Genomic DNA, 22,666 nt, shown 5'->3' with positions numbered 1-22,666 from the left:
CCACTTCTGGCCTCCGTTTCCTTGTGTGTAAAACGTGGGTGTTGGGTCATGTCGTTTCTAAGGCCCCTTCTGACCCTGAGAAGCATCTGAGGAGCAGTTTATGGAGAATTCCTTGCAGCGCTACTCCCGGCCCCCACTCCTACCCCAGAAGTGGTACCAGCCTCCCCTCCACCGGGTCCCCCCATCTGCAATCTGCTGCATATCTGGAAAAGGGATGGGGAGGCCTGAGGGATCCTGGGCTGGAGGGGGAGCTTTCTGAGTACCAGCCCACCCTGAGGCTTGGGACCAACGTGGGGCTGGAGAAATCCCGACTCTGAATGGAAAACAGGCTGCTTGCCAGGAACCCCTGGTCCCTGAAATCCTTGTCTTTTTGGCCCCACCACGTGGCATGTGGGATCTCAGCTCCCTGACCAGGGTTTGAACCCATGCCCTGTGAAATGGAAACACAGAGTCTTAACCTCTGGGCTGCCAGGGAAGTCCCCACTTAATGTACTTCTTGAGATCAACTTGCTTTTTAAGCTTTCCTATTTAAAATTACTTTCCTACAGCTGGTGGTGGAGAAGACTGAGAGTCCCTTGGACTGCAAGGAGATCAAACATTCAATCCTAAAGGAAATCAACCCTGAATATTCATTGGAAGGACTGATGCTGAAGCTCCAATACTTTGGCCATCTGATGCCAAGAGCTGACTCACTGGAAAAGACCCTGATGCTGGGAAAGATAAAGAGCAGGAGAAGGGGGTGACAGAGGATGGGATGGTTGGATGGTATCACTGACTCAATAGACATGAGTCTGAGCAAACTCTGGGAGACAATGAAGGACCGGGAAGCCTGGCAAGCTGCAGTCCATGGGGTCACAAAGAGTCGGACAGAACTGAACGAATGATCAACAACAGCCCCTACTAATCACTCCCCAGCATCCTTCCCTCAAAGTTTCATTTGCTGCAAGTAAAAGTGATCGGAGAAAGAATGTAATAAAATCAAGGCAGGTTGTCAAATTAAAAGCTGGATGTGGTTGACTGCCCAAGGTTTCCAGCCTCTGCTGGGCCCCATCTTCTGCAGAGGGTCCCATCTTCTTGCTAAGATGGAGACGAGCAGCTCTCAGACAGGTGTTAAAAGCAGGCTAGCATCAGACAGGAACTTTTCTCCTTGCCATGATGAGAACCAAAAGAGAAATTTCAACCAATCAATAAACTAAAGAGAATAGGAACCATCAGAGCGCACGGTAGGTGGGGGGTGACCTTTGTTTCAGACACGTGGAGCCCCTACAAAGAACCTGTTTCTCAGTGTGCGTTTCAGTCAAAACAAGTTGAAACCCTGGTCTCACCAGATACTGGAGTCCTTGGGTTTCCACCCACTGCTCCCTATCCCCGTTCCTTTAATTAAAATGCTAATTAGTTCTCTCTGCTGCCTCTTATCTTCCTGGTGCATTTGGAGGGTGGGCTGGGCAGAAGCAATGTTTAAATCAATAGGGCGAGAGGAATTCAGGTGAAAGGGCAAAAAAAAAAAAAAAAAAAAAAAAACTTCTGATTTTTTTTCTATGAATAAAAAGTCATAGAGAATAAAAAGACAGACACAGATGCTGGGAAAGATTGAGGGCAGGAGGAGAAGGTAGCGGGGGAGGGGGACAGAGGATGAGATGGTTGATGGCATCATGGAGTCAACGGACATGAGTTTGAGCCAACTCTGGGAGACAGTGAAGGACAGGGAAGACAGGTATGCTGCAGTCCATGGGGCTGCAAATAGTGCGACTTAGCAACTGAACAACAACAATCGCAGCACTGCTTGCTGCTTATGGCTCCCCTGTCGTGTGCACTGTACCCTCTGTGTGACATTTTGTGTCTGCCTCGGGTGACAGGCTCAGGGTGAATGACTCCCCATGGTCTTGGGGCTCAAAAGCCAGTGATTCTTACCCTCGCTGCTGGCGAGAATCAGGGGAGCTCTCCATCTATGACACCCCCTCCCTCCGGGGACACCCACAAGTGTGACCTGGGATTGGCGACGCTCCTGAGGCAGGGTTACAACCACCTTCCTAAGGGGTAGATGGTGGGCCCTGCACTTGACCCAGGTCTGCACTGCCCCCAAATCTTTGGAAATGGCTTTGAAAGTTAAACATTCCAAAGATGGAAAATGAAGAGAAAAAAAATGAAGACCAAGGTGGCCCTTTGGGGAACTGGAGTGCTTGATGTGAAACCAGCCTCTTTTGCCTGCTGTGTGACCTTGAGCACCTTAAGTAACCTCTCTGGGTTTCAGCTTCCTCCTCTGTAAAATGGGGAAATCCCAATTGCACCTGACTCATGGCCTAGCTGCGGGTGAACGGCTATCCCCAGCCCCAGTGCCGCACTGCAAATAGTCATTACATACATACTAAACACTCCAAACCACCCGATGAAGACAGACTCATCTCTCTACCATTTGCATATGTCACTGGCTGGAGATGGAACCCCTGGACTTCTCTGAGGCTCCCCCAAATACTCTTTCTCATTCTTCTATCTGCTCTTGGAACGGAGACAGAAACGCTGGCAGAGGCTGGGGACATTCCTTTCCCTGTCTGCAGCCCCAACTGTCGGCTTTTCTGCAGACTCAGTGGGACACAATGACGGGCTCAAGCTAAGTGGGCCTCCATTGTCAAGGCCAGGGGTCGCCATGGCAACCAATAAAGCCAGAGGCCTGGCCTTTGCAGATGGTTAACAGGGCCCCATTCAAGGGCCTGTGATGATGGCCTTGGGACAGAAGGTTTTATCTGGGACCTGGCTTCTCTCCTCCAGCCCCCCTCCCCACCCGAGCTTTCTCTGCAAAACAGACCCTGGCCCTTCCTCCCTGCATTCATGAATTCATGATTCCCTATAAACTGCTGGTGGAACACCATACAATCATTACTGACTTGTATAAGGGGAGAGGAATACTGTTCTTAGAAACAGGCAAGTGTTGACTCCTAAGACAGACCGAGGGTGCAGTTGAGAAAGTAACGTCAGCCAGAAACTGGGCTCAGATGTGCCATCTAGTAGCTTGATGACTGGGCAACTTGCTCAGTTCAGTAATTCCTTAGTGGTCCAGCGCTCTTCCTGCCCAGATTCAATCCCTTGTTGGGAAACTAAGATTCCACAAGCTGTATGGCATGGCCAAAAAAAAAAAAAAAAAAAAGGTTGCTCAGCTCACCAGGGCCTCAGTTTCCTCATCTGTGAAATGGGAAGAATTAAACCTACCCACGCGGTCACGAGGCACAGAATTTGGCCAACTGAAGCCTGCACACAGGACGTAGAAGAGACTGCTCCTCGCAGGCCACGTTCTCAGTTTCCAAAGAAACCTCCACCTTGTAGGGAAGGCATTTCTTCTACAGTCTGACATCCTGGGAGGGACCATTTGCATGTGCAAATCTGTGGCTCTGCTCGAGCCTGAAGATGTAGCTTCCATGAGACAGAAGCTGGTCTGCCCCAATCTCTCCATCCTTAGGTTTCTGTCTCCCAGTACACCTGCCCACACTGCCCCTGCCCCCTAGGCTCTATCAGGAAGAATGTGTGCATGCGTGCTCAGTCACAAAGTCCTGTCCAGCTCTTTGTGACTACATGGACTGTAGCCCGCCAGGCTCCTCTGTCCATGGAATTTTCTGAGTAAGCATACTGGAGTGGGTTGCCATGCCCTCTTCCAGGGGATCTACCCAATCCAGGGATCGAACCTGTGTCTCCTGCACTGGCAGGCGGATTCTTCACCATGGAGCCTCCTGGGGAGCCCCGTCAGGAAGAATAAGGTGAACTTAAATCCCGCACGCAGGCAGCATGGACATGGCGTCTCTAGAATAAAGGAGAAAATAACAGACAAGGCTTCGAATCCAAGCCCTGAATGGGAGAGGCAGAGGCTTCAATCTGGAGGCAAGACATAAGCGGAAAGACACGTCCTGGAAGTGCTGGGTGAGTTTCGGATTTCTGACCCCACAAGGGAGCGGGAGTGAGAGAACAGAAACTGGGCTGGGAAAGATGCTGTGCCAACGCGGAACACGCTGACCTGGGCCAGAGGACTGGAGTCTGTTTGCTCAGTTTCACGAATGTTTACCAGGTGTCAGTCCAGTGAGCACATGCTCTGCTCTGCCCTGGGGACCCAGTGTTCCTGCGAGAGGTGGGGGGCTGGGGGGCGGACAGGAAAAACCAGCAGATAAGGCCCACGTGATGAGAGGAGACATGTTCCCTGTTTAGAGAAACCAAATCATTTTAAGGACTCCAGGAACTGCTGAGGGAGCAAATACCACGGTGTGTTACAAACGAGCCATTTATTTTCTCCCCAGTCTGCACCGAGGGCGACTTGGAAAAACTCTTTTGGTGATCGGAGTTACCACCTATGCCTGACAGTATTCCTATAATCCCTTGGAAATGCCTTAGCTTCACAAATTCAGAGGATCTGATGGAGGGTCTGCTATGATTCAGTGAACAAATGCCTATGATGCCAAGCATGACCCACACCATCTCATCTACTCCCCAAATGCAAATTCTACTCTTCCCATTTTTCAGGTGAGGGGACAGGCTCAGAGAGGTTCAGACACTTGCACATGGACACACAGCCAGAGATCGTGGAGCTGGGTTGGAACCAGGGCCTCTGGGCTTGAAGACCAAGATCTGGGAATATTACCAGTTTGGTGGTTGTGGTCCTTACCCAGAAACCTCATCAATCAACTGAGACCAACAAACACTTCCTTTATAGGGACAAAAAAACTTAATAGCTATCACTGTTTGCAGTCTTCCTAAAGATCTTCATCTTTTTTTGTTTGTGCATTTTTTTTTGGCTGCAGCATGTGGACACTTAGTTCCCTGACCAGGGAGCGAACTCACACCCCTGGCATTGGAAGCATGGAGTCTTAACCACTGGACTGCCAGGGAAGTCCCAAGAAAGTCTTCATCTTTTTTTTTTTTTTTCGTTTCATATATGATATTATACATGTTTCAATGCCATTCTCCCAAATCATCCCACCCTCTCCCTCTCCCACAGAGTCCAAAAGACTGTTCTATACATCTGTGTCTCTTCTGCTGTCTCATATACAGGGTTATTGTTACCATCTTTCTAAATTCCATATATATGCGTTAGTATACTGTACTGGTGTTTTGCTTTCTGGCTTACTTCACTCTGTATAATAGGCTCCAATTTCATCCACCTCATTAGAACTGATTCAAATGTATTCTTTTTAATGGCTGAGTAATACTCCATTGTGTATATGTACCACAGCTTTCTTATCCATTCATCTGCTGATGGACATCTAGGTTGCTTCCATGTCTTGGCTATTATAAACAGTGCTGCAATGAACATTGGGGTACACGTATCTCTTTCAATTCTGGCTTCCTCAATGTGTATGCCCAGCAGTAGGGTTGCTGGGTCATAAGGCAGTTCTATTTCCAGTTTTTTAAGGAATCTCCACACTGTTCTCCATAGTGGCTGTACTAGTTTGCATTCCCACCAACAGTGTAAGAGGGTTCCCTTTTCTCCACACCCTCTCCAGCATTTATTGCTTGTAGACTTTTGGATTGCAGCCATTCTGACTGGCGTGAAATAGTACCTCATAGTGGTTTTGATTTGCATTTCTCTGATAATGAGTGATGTTGAGCATCTTTTCATGTGTTTGTTAGCCATCTGTATGTCTTCTTTGGAGAAATGTCTATTTAGTTCTTTGGTCCATTTTTTGATTGGGTCGTTTATTTTTCTGGAATTGAGCTGTAGGAGTTGCTTGTATATTTTTGAGATTAGTTGTTTGTCAGTTGCTTCATTTGCTATTATTTTCTCCCATTCTGAAGGCTGTCTTTTCACCTTTCTTATAATTTCCTTTGTTGTGCAGAAGCTTTTAATTTTAATTAGGTCCCATTTGTTTATTTTTTTCTTTTATTTCCAATATTCTGGGAGGTGGGTCATAGAGGATCCTGCTGTGATGTATGTCAGAGAGTGTTTTGCCTATGTTCTCCTCTAGGAGTTTTATAGTTTCTGGTCTTACGTTTAGATCTTTAATCCATTTTGAGTTTATTTTTGTGTATGGTGTTAGAAAGTCTTCTAGTTTCATTCTTTTACAAGTGGTTGACCAGTTTTCCCAGCACCACTTGTTAAAGAGATTGTCTTTTCTCCATTGTATATTCTTGCCTCCTTTGTCAAAGATAAGGTGTCCATATGTGCATGGATTTATCTCTGGGCTTTCTATTTTGTTCCATTGATCTGTATTTCTGTCTTTGTGCCAGTACCATACTGTCTTGATGACTGTGGCTTTGTAGTAGAGCCTGAAGTCAGGCAAGTTGATTCCTCCAGTTCCATTCTTCTTTCTCAAGATTGCTTTGGCTATTCGAGTTTTTTTGTATTTCCATACAAATTGTGAAATTATTTGTTCTAGCTCTGTGAAGAATACCCTAAAGACTCTACCAGAAAATTACTAGAACTAATCAATGAATATAGTAAAGTTACAGGATATAAAATCAACACACAGAAATCCCTTGCATTCCTATACACTAATAATGAGAAAATAGAAACAGAAATTAAGGAAACAATTCCATTCACCATTGCAATGAAAAGAATAAAATACTTAAGAATATATCTACCTAAAGAAACTAAAGACCTATATATAGAAAACTATAAAACACTGGTGAAAGAAATCAAAGAGGACAGTAATAGATGGAGAAATATACCATGTTCATGGATTGGAAGAATCAGTATAGTGAAAATGAGTATACTACCCAAAGCAATTTATAGATTCAATGCAATCCCTATCAAGCTACCAACGGTATTCTTCACAGAGCTAGAACAAATAAGTCTTCATCTTTTGGCCTCATGTTCATTTCCAACCTCAGCCCACACTTGGCACTTTCCCTACATCCTAATTCTTATCCCACCTTCCCTTTCAGGGTACAGAGGTCTGAATTCCACGAGGCACTCTATCCTACCCTAAGGCACCTAAGGTCCTTGGTGTGCAAGAAGCAACATCTCTGTGACTCTACGGCACTCAGGACAGCTCCAGGTAACAGAGAATGCTGCCGGCACATTTCAAACATCAGTATATGAGGGATGTCCCTGGTGCTCCAGTGGTTAAGACTTTGCACTGCCAATGCAGGGGGCATGGGTTCGATCCCTGGTCTGGGGACTAAGATCCCACATGCCATGTGGAATGGCCAAAAGATAAAATTAAAAAAAAAATCAATATATGAGCAAGAGTTTGCCTATCTTTTCTTGCTTCCTAATTCTTTTAGCCTATGCTTTCAAAATTTTGGTGTGGGAGGGACAGTGAAGAGGAGGGGAGATCCAAGGACAGAGTCATGAAAAAGCCCCTGATGCACTGTCTTCTGAACCAATCAAGCTGTTGACTGGAACAATGGCCATCAATCACATGACCCTGGCCAAGACCTGGGGCCTTCTGGATGACACACGTGTGTTGATTTCCAAGATCCTCATGCCATACACTGAGGAAACCAGAAGGGAAAGAGACACGTGTACCTCAATGTTCATCGCAGCACTGTTTATAATAGCCAGGACATGGAAGCAACCTAGATGCCCATCAGCAGATGAATGGATAAGAAAGCTGTGGTACATATACACAATGGAGTATTACTCAGCCATTAAAAAGAATACATTTGAATCAGTTCTAATGAGATAGATGAAACTGGAACCTATTATACAGAGTGAAGTAAGCCAGAAAGAAAAACACCAATACAGTATACTAACGCATATATATGGAATTTAGAAAGATGGAAACAATAACCCTGTGTATGAGACAGCAAAAGAGACACCGATGTATAGATCAGTCTTATGGACTCTGTGGGAGAGGGAGAGGGTGGGGAGATTTGGGAAAATAGCATTGAAACATGTATAATATCATGTATGAAACGAGTCGCCAGTCCAGGTTTGATGCACGGTACTGGATGCTTGGGGCTGGTGCACTGGGACGACCCAGAGAGAGGAGAGGGGAGGGAGGAGGGTGGAGGGTTCAGGATGGGGAACGCGGGTATACCTGTGGTGGATTCATTTCGATATTTGGCAAAACTAATACAATATTGTAAAGTTTAAAAATAAAATAAAATTAAAAAAAAAAAAAAGATCCTCATGCCAGTCTTATCCACCTCCCCTGATGCCCCCTGCAGTCTGGCAGCATCTAAGACATCAAATGTAGCCTGTCTGTTTAGGGAGGCTTCCCAAGGTACCAGAGGGCAGATGGCTGAAGCTCTTAACCCTACAGCTTGCAATGCCTTGTTTAGCTTGTTTATTGAAAGGAGGGGGACCCCGAGGACAAAATAGAGCACCAAAGAAAGGGCTGGGACCTGAACCTGAGGAGGAAGGCTGATCCCAGCTGCTGGTGATTATCAGTGTGCAAAGTAGAGTGTCAAGCAAGTGCAAAACATCAATCACCTCTCCTGTCTTTTGTCCACATAGAGCCAGATATTCAGAGTAAATAAAACTGGGATGGGGGCTTCCTTGGTGCTCCAGTGGTTAAGACTGTGAGCGTCCACTGCAGGGGCCCTGGGCTCTATCCCTGGCTGGGGAACTAAGATACCAGATGCTGCATGCGTGCATGCTCAGTCGCTCAGTCGTGTCTGACTCTGCGACCCCATGGACTGTAGCCCACCAGGCTCTTCCGTCCATGGGATTCTCTAAGCAAAAATACTGGAGTGGGTTGCCATGCAACCCTCTAGGGGACCTTCCTGACCCAGGGATTGAACCTGAGTCTCCTACAACTCCTGCATTGCAGGTGGATTCTTTACTGCTGAGCCACTGAGGTAGCCTTGTATACCTTATGGCACAGCTCCCCTCCCCACCCACCCCCCCAGCCAAAACAACAACAACAACAAAAAACCTGGGATGGAATTTATCCTGGTTGGCATGCTCCCTGGAGGAGAAACCCACCCAGGTGTCCAAACCTCCTTTGGTTTCCATCATCAGCAGTCATTCTCTGTCTAACTTCTACCTTACCTCCCGTTGAGAAAAATGCCTCCATTTTATGCCTTTAGACAATTTTAGGAAAACAGACTTGCTAGGTAAAGAAAAGCACATCTCTAAAATGATACTCCTTGCTTCTGTTCATTTACTCGGTTGTGTCCCACTCTTGCCATCCCATGGATAGCCTGCCAGGCTCCTCTGTCTGTGGGATTATCTTTTAAGCAAGAATATTGGAGTGGAGTGCCATTTCCTCCTCCTCCAGGGGATCTTCCCAAGCCAGGGATCGAACCCAAGTCTCTTGCATCTTCTGAATTGGCAGGCAGGTTCTTTACCACTGAACCACCGGGGAAGGATACTCCTTGAGATGTGTACAAAACCCCCAGCCATCCTCCAGGCAAAAAGGTAAGGGTTGTAGGAAGGAATTAAAAGCTTTATATTGAAATCATCTTAGTTTACACGGGTGCCCCAACATTCCCTGGCTCCCTGCTACCCTCAGGATAAAGCCCAGCTGCTTACCTGGGTACCCCCCACCCCCACCCCTGCCTGCAACCTGTATGTCCCGCCCCTCCCCCTGTTCCTTGGGCGCTGACTCACATATACTCTGCTCTTTGCTGCCTTCAGGTCATCTCTCACGAGATCCTGTCTGCTGGATTGTCCTCGCTGCCCCCTCCCGCTGTGGGTATTCCTTGAATCTTGGGTGCTTTTTCAGAGTGGCCACTTCTGGCCACCAACTCCAAGAAGCCTTCCTGACACTCAGCTCAGGGTTAGACACCACTCATCTGTATTTCTCCAGCAGTCATTCTTTTTTTTTTTTTTTGGCTGCACCTTGAGGCATGTGGAATTTTGTTCCTCAGCTGGTGATGGAACCCACGCTCCCTGCTTCCCACTGGGGCACCAGGGAAATCTCAGCAATCATTCTTTTCTTTTTTTTTAATAAAAAATTTCAGGGGAATTCCCTGGAGGTCTAGTGGTTAGGACTCTGAGCTTCCACTGGAGGGGACCTAGGTTCAGTCCCTGGTTGGGGAACAAAGATTCTGCAAGCTGAATGGTGTGGGCCCCCCCGTGCAAAAAAAAAAAAAAAAAAAAAAGCAAACACACAAGATGAACTTAGCTCTACCTATCACCTTGTTCCAACTGTCAATATTTGTCATGATTAGATCAGCCACAGATTAATACACATATTCTTACGCACGCTCACCTGTACTGTGACAATCTGTTCACAATCCCTGTCTCTGCCTTTAGCCTGTGCAATGCATGTATTCACTCATCCATTCATTCACAGGTCTGCCATCAGGTTCTGCTATTTCCTGACTGCCTCTCACCTAAAGACACAACAGTAAATCCTGAGGACCCAGGCGGGGGTGGTGGGACCAGACTGCAGAGTCCTTGCCCTCTGTTCGGGCCGAAGAGACAGACGATAAATAAATAAACAAGGTAATTTCCCATTGTGATGAGAGTCATCAGCATCCCTTGACAGAGGGCGGCCCGTTCGTTCGTCCCATCACCTCCAGCACCGAGCAGCACGTCACACGCTGGATGCTCCTCCGAGCACAGGGTCCCGCTGAGGCAGCCTGAGTTCTGTGGTCACTATGGTAACAGTCCTTTCCTTTCCCACCCCTCGAAAGGGGGACATGGAGGGGAACCAGGGTGACTGAGGATCCACCCCAGCTGCTCAGGACTGAGACACGACCCCCCACCCACCCCCGGCCCCCACAGTCCACTTCTGGGATGACTTTTCAAGTGTGCGAACATCTGGTTCACAAAACCGAAAGGCCATGAGGGAATGGATAAACACTCCCGATCGAGATTCTTTCTCGATCACCCTGAGGCATTGCCCCTAAAACGTCAAGCGGTGAGAGTGACACCCAACAGACAAAACACAGGCGCCTGCCTCCAGCCTTTGGGGATGGACTTTGAAGTCTCTGGTGAGCTCATGGGCTTATGAGCTCTGACTAAACTGGTGCGTATTTCCCTGGAGGTCTTTACAGCATGCCTGAGAACTGGTTCGCAGGTGACTTGTGGAGGGCAGTTCTGCTGGGAAGAGGTGGTATAAGATGGCCTCTTACCACACCCCCCAACCCCAGCCTGATATCTCTGCAGAGACTGCCAGGGTCTAGAAAGCAAGCCAGGCCTGGGTGTGGAAGAGAAAGACCCCTCTAGGACTATCCATCACTGGCTGAGGCAAGGATGCTCGGTTTACAAGAGTAATAGCAACAACAATATTTAGTGATTGCTTGTGTGTGTGTGTGTGTGTGTGTGTGTGTGTGTGTGTGTGTTAGTTGCTCAGTCGTGTCTGACTTTTGTGACCCCATGGACAGTAACCGGCCAGGCTCCTCTGTCCATGGGACTCTTCAGGCAAGAATACTGGAGTGGGTTGCTATTCTATTCTCCAGGGGATATTCTCAACCCAGGGATCAAACCCAGATCTCCTGCACTGCAGGCAGATTCTTTACCATCTAAGCCACCAGGGATCACTTGCTTTGGGTCAAACCCTGTTTCAAGCTTTTACATATACTGCTAACTGCTACTGCTAAATCACTTCAGTCGTGTCCGACTCTGTGCGACCCCATAGACGGCAGCCCACCAGGCTCCCCCGTCCCTGGGATTCTCCAGGCAAGAACACTGGAGTGGGTTGCCATTTCCTTCTCCATATACTAGGGCTTTGAATTTTTAGAATGGCTCTCTGAAGCAGTTACAATTATCATCCTCTCTTACCAAAAAATAAATGGAAATACAGAGAGGTTAAGTGACTTGCCCCAAAACACAGAACCACTAAGTAGATGAGCCAGGCTACAAGCCCAGGCTGGCTCTTGATCCAGCTCTTAATCTGTACACCAGAGTGAAGATGTGAACTCACTCAGATTCAGACTGGAAGTGGGCAAGACTTCCCTTCGTAATTTCTCCAGAAGGGAGGCGGTAGAGCAGTGGCATTGTGTGGATTTTGGCTGGGGCTGGAATCTGGCTCTGCCTGTTTTCTCAACTGAAAAATGGGTATGACAGAGCTCCCCCATCCCAAGGCTGCTGTGAGCATTACATAAGGCTGTCCATAGACTGAGCTAGGCAGAATATCCAGCATGTGGTGGGGCTTCAAACCATCTCAAACCTATGGAAAAGTTGCAAGTTACTCAACAACCACCTGTAATCGCAGAATCACCAACCGTTAACACTGAGCCACATATGTACCTACCCCATCTATCAATCAATGTACTGATTATATCTCTTCTGAATTCTTTGAGAGGTACTTGCGACTCTGTGATATTTCATCCCTAAATCCTCCAGTCTGTACATTCTGAAAATGAGACTTTGTCTCATAGAACTTTAGTACAAATGATCTGAGATACAAGGTATGTCACCTTCAGGAAATTCACCATTGACATAATTTGTTGCTGTTTAGTTGCTAAGTCGTGTCCAGCTCTTTCACAACCCCATGGACTGTAGCCCGCCAGGCTCCTCTGTCCATGGGATTTCCCAGGCAAGAATACTGGAGTGGGTTGTCATTTCCTTTTCCAGGGGACCTTCCCAATCCAGGGATGGAACCTGTGTCTCCTGAACTGGCAGGTGGATTCTTTACATAATAGTATCAAATATTTTCTGTATTCAAATTTCCCCATTTGTCCCCAAAACATCTCTGGTGGCTGTTTCTGTTTTTCAAACTCCCCCTGGGAACCACTCATCACTGCACTCATGCGCAAGGCTCTTTCATCTCTCTCTCTCTCTCTCATTTTTTTCTTTCTTTTCATCTCTTTTTAACCTGGGACCATTTCTCAGCCATTTGGCCTTTCATGCCACTGATATTTTAAGAGTCCAGGCTGGTCACTTTGAACGTCTTCATATTTTTCTGACTCCTTGTAAAATTAACTGTAGCTCATGGGTAAATGCAGAAAGCGGTCTATAGGGTACCTGATGCCAGAGGTGCAGGGGACTCGGGGGCCTGCAGAGGAGGACATAGGGCATCAGGTCTACTTGGGTCTAAGAGGTTCCCAGAAGCAGTGACGGAGGATGTTTAAAGGTGATTAGAGCTTTGGCAGGTGGGCCAGGGTGGCGGGGCCTCTGCAGACAGAGGCCGTGGCATAGGGGAATGAGGGCGGCGACTTAGAGTCATGGGTAGCAGCGAGGCCTCGAGGGCGAGGTGCTGAATAAGCAGGGTCCGTGCCTACGTGAACTAGAACTTTCCTGAGGCTGGTCCTTGTCTTTGGATCTGTTCTTTCCTTCAAGATGCCAAGGGCACTGCCCAGCCCACCAGCAGCGTTCACCCGTGGATACTGGCCGCCAAGCCTCTCAAACATTCAGGAACGGAGAAGCACAAAGAATTCCCTTCCAGGGGGCGACGTGGCCGCCTGCCCTCACGCACCAACCGCTCGATCTTAACCGGCAAGTTGCCAGGGTTCCCACATCTTGCCCTGCAAATTAAACCTCCCTTTCTCAACCTGCTTGCCTCTTGAGGCCTGGGCTGCTTCGGTCAAAAAATACAAAAGGAACTTCTAATCGACCACAGAAATAAACACTGTGGCATGTTCCAGCCAAAGTTTCCTACCTCTCCTCGTCATAAGCCCCCCATATGTCAAGCAAACCCCTCCTGTCTTGTGGAGGAAGAAAGTGAAATGTGCCCTGAAGGGGGCCCCTGAGCCTTTGAGTTTCAAAGAGGAAGTTGTGTGTGTGTGTACGTGTAGGTGTGTGTGTGTGTGTGTGTGTGTGTGTATGTGCTGTTTTAGCCCTTATGACAAAAGGGAAGGATCTCTTTGGGGGGCTTGAGCAAAAATGCCCTTTCAAGGTGACCCTCACTTCATTTTCTAGGGCCAGAAGGCAGATGCATTCAGAAGTGGTTCTGCCAACCTACTGATGCAAATTCAATTCCTTACTTAGCATTTTAACATCCATCTTTGCTTATCTTGTTATCATTTGAAAGGGGCTCATACATCAAAAAAAAAAGTCAACTATACGTCAATAAAAAATTAAAATAGGGCTCATCCTGCCGTGTTCTCTTGGCAAAATACCCTTGAAAAATCTGTCATGCCTGTTTGTGTGTCCTTCAGATAGAAAGTCACCCACAGGCACACTTGCACACGTGCCACGGGGCACACACTTACACACCCACTACCACAGATAACAGTGACACACCTCCATATGTCAGCAGATACGTGCAATACGTGCAAATACATGCACACACACACACACACGTCTGCACTCACAGTGCCCGGTCGTCAGGGTCCTGCAGCAAGCCCAGCTCTTGCCTGCTCACAATGTCTCCTCTATGCCATCCTGCAGAGTTTCAGGGACGCGGTCAGCTGGTTCATCCTAAGAGGCGCCGCCGGGTACCAGTTCCCCCCTTGGGAGGATGCTCTAGACTCCCAGGCTGTCCCCAGAACATTGGCTCAGATACTGGAGGGGGAACAGGGCTCCTCCGAAGCAAAGCAGCTTTGGAAAAGGATGCGCTCAGCTGGCTCCTAGCAAGCGATTAGAGGAGAGGGATGGGGAGAAGGTGAGGAGGAGGGAAGGGAGAGAGAGCGTGAGGTGGAAAGATGGATTCAGAGAGAGAGAGAAAGATTTCCGGACAGAAGCAGAAAGGAAAAGATCCACACGAACCACCTGCTCTGGGACTTTCTGAAATAGGCTGTTTTTGTCCCCTTGACCTCTTCCAGGAGCCTCTCTCTTGATTTTTCTCTAGCCAGCTTAGGAATTCCTGAAGCTACAAAGCACAGACCCAAGGCTGTGGAAGACTAAATGGCTTCCCCTGGATGGTGGTGGCAGAACCAGCCTGTGTCACAGCCCTGAGGGGCTCTGAGGGATGCCAGGTCATCTCCAAGACCTCCGGGGCCAGGGGGAGGGGCGGCTGCCCTGGTCCTTATAGTCCATCTGACCCCCTCTGTGGAAGGGGGTCTGAGGGATTACTCTAGCCTCCCCATTACAGCCCAAGCTGGGTCAGTGCCTGTCCACGGGGTGGGCCAGAAGAGGGCGTGGCAATAGTCACAAGATGGGGAGGTTGAGTGGGGGGAGCCCAGAGCTTTCTATCACATGCTGCTCATCAGTTGCCATGACGACTGCAAGGAGGTGGGGTCGCCCAGACCGGAGGATGCAAGAGAGACGGGTTGGTTCTAAATCACCGTGACAGCGCTTCAGTTGAGCTATTACGCCGTTGCCGTGGCAACCAATGAGATCAAATCGCAGAGGAAATCTATAATTATTACAAACCAGATACCGGCGAACTTGGGGCGATAATCAGCACATTGGGGCAATTCAACCTGAACTTTGGGGGTGGCGTGGGGGACAATAACCCCTGCCCCCAGCCCCCAATTCTGGGAAGAATAAGGCTAGAGGAGTCTCAGCAAGGCAGATCTGTTGATGACACAGAAAGGAAACCTGGAAGAATCTTTTGGTGAAATGAGGAGTAAACACTCGGTGAAACGACACGAAAATGTCAACATTTGACCACTAGAAAACACTTCCCCTGAATTTATTATGGAAATTCCTAACATACAGCAAAGATGAATTTGACACTGAATACCTGTCCACCCACAGCCTGGCTTCTGCTGTTAACGTTTTTACCATAATCACTTCATCACACCATCTACCCCTCTCTCCATCCATTAACCCTCCTGACTTGTTGATGCATTTCAAAGTAAATTGCAGACATCAGTACCCTTCCCCCTCAAGTGCTTCGGCCTGCAAAAAATTTAATATTTGATCATTTTTAACAACCAAAACAGCAATTCCACCTGATTCAATCTAAATAGAATACAATCTAGATTTCTGTCATCTAGCTGTCCATCCATCCATCCACCTATCTTTTCTTCCATCCATCCACCCACCCAGCCTCCATCCTTCTATTCATCCTTCTATTCATCCATCCATCCATCCATCCATCCACTCATTTATCCATCCATCCTCCCACCCATCATCCATCTATTCACCCATCTATCTATTCATCCATCCATCCATCCAGTCTCTCACTCATCCATTCATCCATCCACCCACTCAGCCTCCCACTCATCCTTCTATTCATCCATCCATCCATCCATCCACTCATTTATCCATCCATCCTCCCACCCATCATCCATCTACTCACCCATCTATCTATTCATCCATCCATCCATCCAGTCTCTCACTCATCCATTCATCCATCCACCCACTCAGCCTCCCACTCATCCTTCTATCCATCCATCCATCCATCCACTCATTCATCCATCTGTCCATCCATCTATTCACCCATCTGTCTAAACATCTATTCACCCATCTATCTATTCTTCCATCCATCCACCCACCCAGTCTCCCACTCGTTCATCCATCCATCTATTCACCCATCTATCTTTTTTTTTTTTTAAAGGTTTCACGGGTTTATTGAGAAATAACTGACATACATCACTAAGTTTAAGGTACACAGCATGATGGTTTGATTCACATATACTGTAAAATAATCACTGTAGTAAGTTTAGTTATCATCTGTCATCTTACATAGACGCAATAAAAATTTTCCTTAGGATGAGAACTCTTGGGGTCTGCTATCTGAACAACTTTCCTGTATATTATACAGAGTGTAAACTACCATCATCCTTGTACATTTCATCCCTAGTATTTATTTATAACTGGAAGTTCATAACTTTCAGCTGCCTTCTTTCAATTTTCCTTTCCTGTAGCCCATACCTCTGGCAACCCCAAGTCTGATCTTTTTTCCTATGAGTTTGGTGGGTACTTTTGTTTTAGATTCCACATATAAGTGAGATCATACAGTATTTGGGTTTCTATGTTTGACTTACTCACTTAGCAACATGCCTTCGAGGTCCATCTAGGAGAAAAATATTTGTATAATACATAATTAACAAGTTTCACATGAAAGGGAACTAGAAAGACAATGGTCAGATTTAGATATATATGAGCCTCAACTCAAAACTAGTATCAGAGTATTGATTTTGAAAAAAAAAATTCAAATTATATCAGAAATTTTCAAAGATCATTACACAAATCAGCTTTTCTACATACTTCCAATTGCCTTCACCCATTTATCTTTTCTTCTATTCATCTACCCACCCAGTCTCCCACTAATCTAACTATACATCCATCCATCTGTCCACCTATCTATCTTTTCTTCCATCCATCCACCCACCCAGTCTCCCACTCGTTCACCCACCATCCATCCATCCATGCATCCCTGGGAGTGCTCATGTGTGCTCATGGTTTCCACACAGGATTCCCCATCCCTGAATCTTCCTCCTTGTTCCAACCGAGTCCTGCACATTAAGCTCGATACATTTCCAGCTAAACACCATCATTTTTTCCCCCTTCACCACTTCTATTCCATTCCCTGTGTTCAGCATAGCAGCAAGTAGAACCACTGTCTACCCAGTTATTCAAGCCGGAAACCCGAGACACAGCCTTGATCCCTCCCTCCCTCCCTTCACTCAGTAGTAGGCCCTGGCATTTCCCCTCCACACCAGCTCCAGCCTCCACCCTCTCCTCTTTCTCCTGTCCCAGTTGTGGTCCCCATTGTATCTTAGGTGGACAGCTGCCCCAGCCTCCTGACTGGCCTCCCAGCTGCCATCTCACTCTCCCTCTGCTTTCTCCACGCTGATTGATGATGAACTATCTGATCAAGCTGGTGGGGGCACACATTTCTACAAATACGTGGGAGAGCAACTGATCAAAATCTAAGCCAAAGAAGTTGCAAAGGAGCAGTACGGGACAATGTCCCCTGAGTCCCCAGCAGCTCTTAGACTTGGGTATCACATTCGTTTGAGACTTAAGTGGACCAGTGGGTCTGGGGAACATGGCTTTATGAGCAGTCACGAGTGTCAACACTAGCTCTTCATGAGAAACGCCGCCCTGCTTCGTGAGCCTCCCCAGAAAACACATAGCTCCCCCACTGCACCCTCAGGGAGGTCAGCCATGCAGGGGCTGGTTGGTGCTAGATGATGGTCTTCTTCCCTGTTTCGGGAGGACGACAGAGTGTGTGTTAGTTCCTCAGTTGTGCCCGACCCTTTGCGACCCCATGGCCTGTAGCCCACCAGGCTCCTCTGTCCATGGGATTCTCCAGGCCAGAATACTAGAGTGAGTTGCCATTTCCTTATCTCTTGAGTCTCCTGCATTGACAGGCAGGTTCTTTCACCACTAGCGCCATACGTAACCAGAGGGTGAGGCAAAAACTGGAACACACTTCAGAGGTGTGGCAAATTTCAAGGCAGCACGACGGGGTTGACAGGAGGACACCTGGTCTGAGGTCATGTGCAGACCTTGCAGGGCCTCTGTGCCTCAGTTTCTCCAGCTCTGCAAGGGGCTGACTATACCTTGCAGGGTGGTTCTTAAGATCAAAGGTGGTGATAGAGGTGAAAAGCGTATCCCGAAGCCATCTTGCTACACCCAGGGAGTTACCTTCAGATCTACTCAGCCCACTTTTTATTATTTTTAGTTGTTTTAAAATTATTTATGGTTGTGTTGGGTCTTCGTTGCTGTGTGGGCTGCTCTCTAGTTGCAGTGCGTGGGCTCCTCATTGCAGTAGCTTCTCTGTTGCGGAGCATATGGGCTCTACAGTGTGCGGGCTTCAGTTGTGGCTCCAGGCTCTGAGCACAGGCTCAGTAACTGTGGTGCTGGGACTGAGCTGCCTCACAGCATGTGGGATCTTCCCAGACCAGGGATCGAATCCCTGTCTCCTGCATTGGCAGGTGGATTCTTTACCACTGAGCCACCAGGGAAGCCCCAGCCCACTTCCTTTTAAATTACAGTTGATTTACAATGTTGTGTTAATTTCTGCCGAACACTAAAGTGATTCAGTTACACCTATATGCGTGTGTATATGTATATTATTTTAAAATATTCTTTTCCATTATAGTTTATCACAGGACACTGAATATAGTCCCCTGTGCTATATAGTAGGAGCTTGTTGTTTATCCATCCTGTAAATAATAGTTTACATCTGCCGATCCTAAACTCCCAATCCTTCCCTCCCCCACGCCCCTCTTCCTTGGCAAGCACAAGTCTGTTCTCTATGTGTGTGAGTCTTTCTGTATCACAGATACGTTCCTTTGTGTCGCATTTTAGATTCTACATATGGGGGTATTATATGGTATTTGTCTTTCTCTTTCTGACTTTGCTCAGCTTGATAATCTCTAGCTCCATGCATGTTGTTACAAACGGCATGATTTCATTCTTCCTCGTGGCTGAGTAGTGTTCTCTTGTGTCCATGGACCACATCTTCTTCATCCATTCACCTGTTGATGGACGTTTAGGTTGTTTCCCTGTCTCGCTATTGTGAACAGTGCTGCTGTGAACACTGGGATGCATAGGAGTGGGATTGCTGGATCGTGTGGTAACTCTAGTTTTAGGGTTTTTTTTGTTCAGTTCAGTCGCTCAGTCGTGTCCGACTCTTTGCGACCCCATGGACTGCAGCACACCAGGCTTCCCTGTCCTTCACCAACTCCCAGAGCTTGCTCAGACTCATGTCCATCGAGTTGGTGATGCCATCCAACCATCTCATCCTCTGTCATACCCTTTTCCTCCTGCCTTCAATTTTTCCCAGCATCAGGGTCTTTTCAAATGAGTCATTTCTTCGCATCAGGTGGCCAAAGTATTGGAGTTTCAGCTTCAGCCTCAGTCCTTCCAATGAATATTCAGGACTGATTTCCTTTAGGATAGACTGGTTGGATCTCCTTGCAGTCCAAGGGACTCTCAAAAGTCTTCTCCAACACCACACTTCAAAAGCATTTCTTCGGTGCTCAGCTTTCTTTATAGTCCAACTCTCACATCCATACATGCTGTTGCTGCTGCTGCTAAGTCGCCTCAGTCGTGTCCGACTCTGTGCGACCCCATAGAGGGCAGCCCACTAGGCTCCTCTGTCCCTGGGATTCTCCAGGCAAGAATACTGGAGTGGGTTGCTATTTCCTTGTCTAAGGCATGAAAGTGAAAAGTGAAAGTGAAGTCGCTCAGTAGTGTCCGACTCTTAGCGACCCCATGGACTGGAGCCTACCAGGCTCCTCCATCCATGGCATTTTCCAGGCAAGAGTACTGGAGTAGGGTGCCATTGCCTTCTCCGCATATCCATACATGACTACTGGAAAAACCATAGCTTTGACTAGATGAACCTTTGTTGGCAAAGTAATATCTCTGGTTTGTAATATGCTGTCTAGGTTGGTCACAGCTTTTCTTCCAAGGAGTAAGCATCTTTTAATTTCATGGCTGCAGTCACCATCTGCAGTGATTTTGGAGCCCCCCAAAAATAAAGTCTCTCACTATTTCCATTGTTTCTCCATCTATTTGCCATGAAGTGATGGGACCGGATGCCATGAACTTCGTTTTCTGAATGCTGAGTTTTTTTTAAGGAACCCTCATACTGTTCTCCATAGTGTGCTCAGCCCACTTTTGAATGCCAAACACCCGTAAGCAGCTGGAACAAAAGCTGTACCTGTTGCTTCTGTCTGAGCACCTATTTTGTGTCTAGGACTGAGGTAAGCACTTTTCCTATATAATCTCTTTTAAGCCTCAGAACAACTCCTTTCTGTTAGGGATTTTTCCTCCTATTTTGCAGATATGAAAGAGGTACAGACAGGTTAGCAAGCTTCCTGATAACAGAGGGGTGCTACCCGGGTACCCCCAAATCTTTCTGGCTGCCGAGTCCACAATTTTCTCATTCCTTAATCATTCCTACTTCTTAAGTCAGAACTTTGTGTGTGTGCATGCTCAGTCACTCAGTTGTGTCCGACTCTTTGCTACCCCAGGGACTGTAGCCCACCAAACTCTTCTGTCCATGGGATTCTCCAGGCAAGAATACTGGAACAGGTTGTCATTTCCTTCTACAGAGAATCTTCCTGACCCAGGGATCAAACCTGCATCTCTTGTGTCTTCTGCATTGAAGGTGGATTCTCTACCACTGTGCCACCTGGGGAACCCATTTAGATCAGTGCAGTTAAAAATATACACCTGACCCTCGAACAACATGGGCGTCACGGTCACCAACCCCCACAGTCCAAAATCTGCGTAGTGCTCTCTCTGCCTCAAAAACAAAAACATAAATGACTCACCCAAGGGCAGGAAGCTGACATATGTGGATAGATTCAGGATTCAAACCTTAGTTTTTTGTATTCCACATACTGTGAGCTCTAATCCTGCACAAACTCTCCACCACGCTTAGTTAATTCAAAGACCTATAAAGTGAAAATATAGGTACTGTACTTTTTAAAAGATATTTTTGATGCGGATCATTATTTTAAAGTCATTGTTGAATTCGTTACAATATTGCTTCTGTTTTACATTTTGATTTTTTGGCCGCAAGGCATGTGGGATCTTAACTCCCCGACAAGGGATTGAATCACATCCCCTGCGCTGGAAGGCAAAGTCTTTAAGCAATGGACTGCCAGGGAAGTCTCTCAGTTCTATATTTATTGAAAACAATCTGTGCAGTTCAATCTGTTGGTCAAGGGTCAATTCTAAATTCGAGTCAGGTATGTAATTTAAAATTTTCTATTAAATCAACTCTAATTTAATAAAGTTTTCAAAATAAATAAAAAGATATAAATCATTGGGAAATTCATAGATCACCTAACATCTAAAATAGGACACAATAAAGACCAGAGCTGATATACGTATAACTGATTCACTTAGCTATTGTAAATCAACTGTACTCCAATTAAAAAAAAAAAAAAAAGACCTGAGCCATTCTCAAATGACTGAATATCCCTGTTAAAACTTTTTTTTCCCCCTACTGAACATGTTACCAAAAAAGGGAAAGAGATGAAATTTTAAAGTTAGTTTTATGTCCTATTTGGGGCTTCCCTGGTGGCTCAGACTGTAAAGAATCTGCCTGCAATTCAGGGGACACAGGTTCCATCCCTGGGTCAGGAAGATCCTCTGGAGAAGGAAATGGCAACCCACTCCAGTATTCTTTTTTTGGGGGGGGGTTTCTCTTTCATATCCTTTAATGACAATGAGGTAAACCCCGTTGTTTTTAGGGGGATTTCAGTATGGAAGGATATATATGAAAAGTGGTGTGGTGACAGCATTATGTTCTTTAGAGAGTTGATACAATGATTCCAGTTTTTTTAAGTTTATATATAAAGTTGTTTTTGTTTAGTTGCTAAGTTGAGTCTGACCCTTTTGCACCCCTGTGGACCACAGCCCACCAGGCTCCTCTGTCCATAGGTTTATCCCAGGCAAGACTACTGGAGTTGTGGAGAAGGAAATGGCAACCCACTCCAGTATTCTTGCCTGGGATAACCCTATGGACAGAGGAGCCTGGTGGGCTGTAGTCCAAGGGGTCGAAAATAGTTGGATACAACTGAGCTCACACACACACACACACACACACACACACACACACAGAGGTCTCCAACATCACATGTTATCTCCTTGGAGAAGCTTGTTTTTTTTTAAACCTCATGGAAATATGCTTATCCTGCTGGAATTTCTCACCAGTCCCTGTGTTATTATTCCTTCACATTTATCACAGATTGCACATCTACATTTATTTGTGTATCTTGCTTTTTAAAACTTTTATTGTGTGTTTATTTTGGGCTGTGCTGGGTCTTTGCTGCTGTGCGTGGGCTTCCCACTGTGGTGGTCTCTCTGGTTGTGGAACATGGGCTCTGGAGAGCCTGGGCTTCAGCAATTGTGCTGAATGGGCTTAGTTGCCCTGTGGCATTTGGAATCGTCCCAGACCAGGGATCCGTTGCACTGGCAGCTGGAATCTTAACCACTGGACCACTGGGAAAGCCCTGTGTATTTTCTTAATCTGTGTCTTCCAGGCCATTCCCCATTCCCCAGAGAAGGGGTGGGTCCCCAGCACAGTGCCTGGCACATGAGCAC

At 46.8% G+C, this 22,666-nt stretch overlaps 1 protein-coding gene and 1 long non-coding RNA gene across 7 annotated transcripts in view; one reads left to right on the top strand and one right to left on the bottom strand.

Moving 5' to 3' along the window:
• Positions 1-22,666, bottom strand: part of ABAT (4-aminobutyrate aminotransferase) — an 89,855-nt gene that overhangs the window by 46,815 nt on the left and 20,374 nt on the right. Inside the window, exon 2 of one of the 5 annotated variants that reach the window (XM_070779642.1) lies at positions 3,675-3,789. The exons of 3 other annotated variants lie outside the window; for them this stretch is intronic. The gene's annotated coding sequence lies outside the window, so the exon portion shown is untranslated. Of the gene's footprint in view, positions 1-3,674; positions 3,790-14,073; positions 14,150-22,666 lie in introns of those variants that run through there. One more of the 5 variants, XM_070779643.1, reaches the window with a different exon arrangement.
• Positions 3,769-10,333, top strand: LOC139179700 (uncharacterized). Of its 2 annotated transcripts, XR_011564009.1 has the most exons (4): positions 3,769-3,906; positions 4,278-4,500; positions 6,862-6,974; positions 10,167-10,333. It is a non-coding gene; the product is annotated as an uncharacterized lncRNA (long non-coding RNA). The 2 variants fall into 2 exon arrangements; XR_011564008.1 differs by lacking the exon at positions 10,167-10,333 and having other exon boundaries at positions 6,862-7,766.

Source organism: Bos indicus, chromosome 25 (genome assembly GCF_029378745.1).
Source record: "Bos indicus isolate NIAB-ARS_2022 breed Sahiwal x Tharparkar chromosome 25, NIAB-ARS_B.indTharparkar_mat_pri_1.0, whole genome shotgun sequence".
NCBI classification, from domain to species: Eukaryota; Metazoa; Chordata; class Mammalia; order Artiodactyla; family Bovidae; genus Bos; species Bos indicus.
This window is presented reverse-complemented; position numbering and strand designations above follow the sequence as displayed.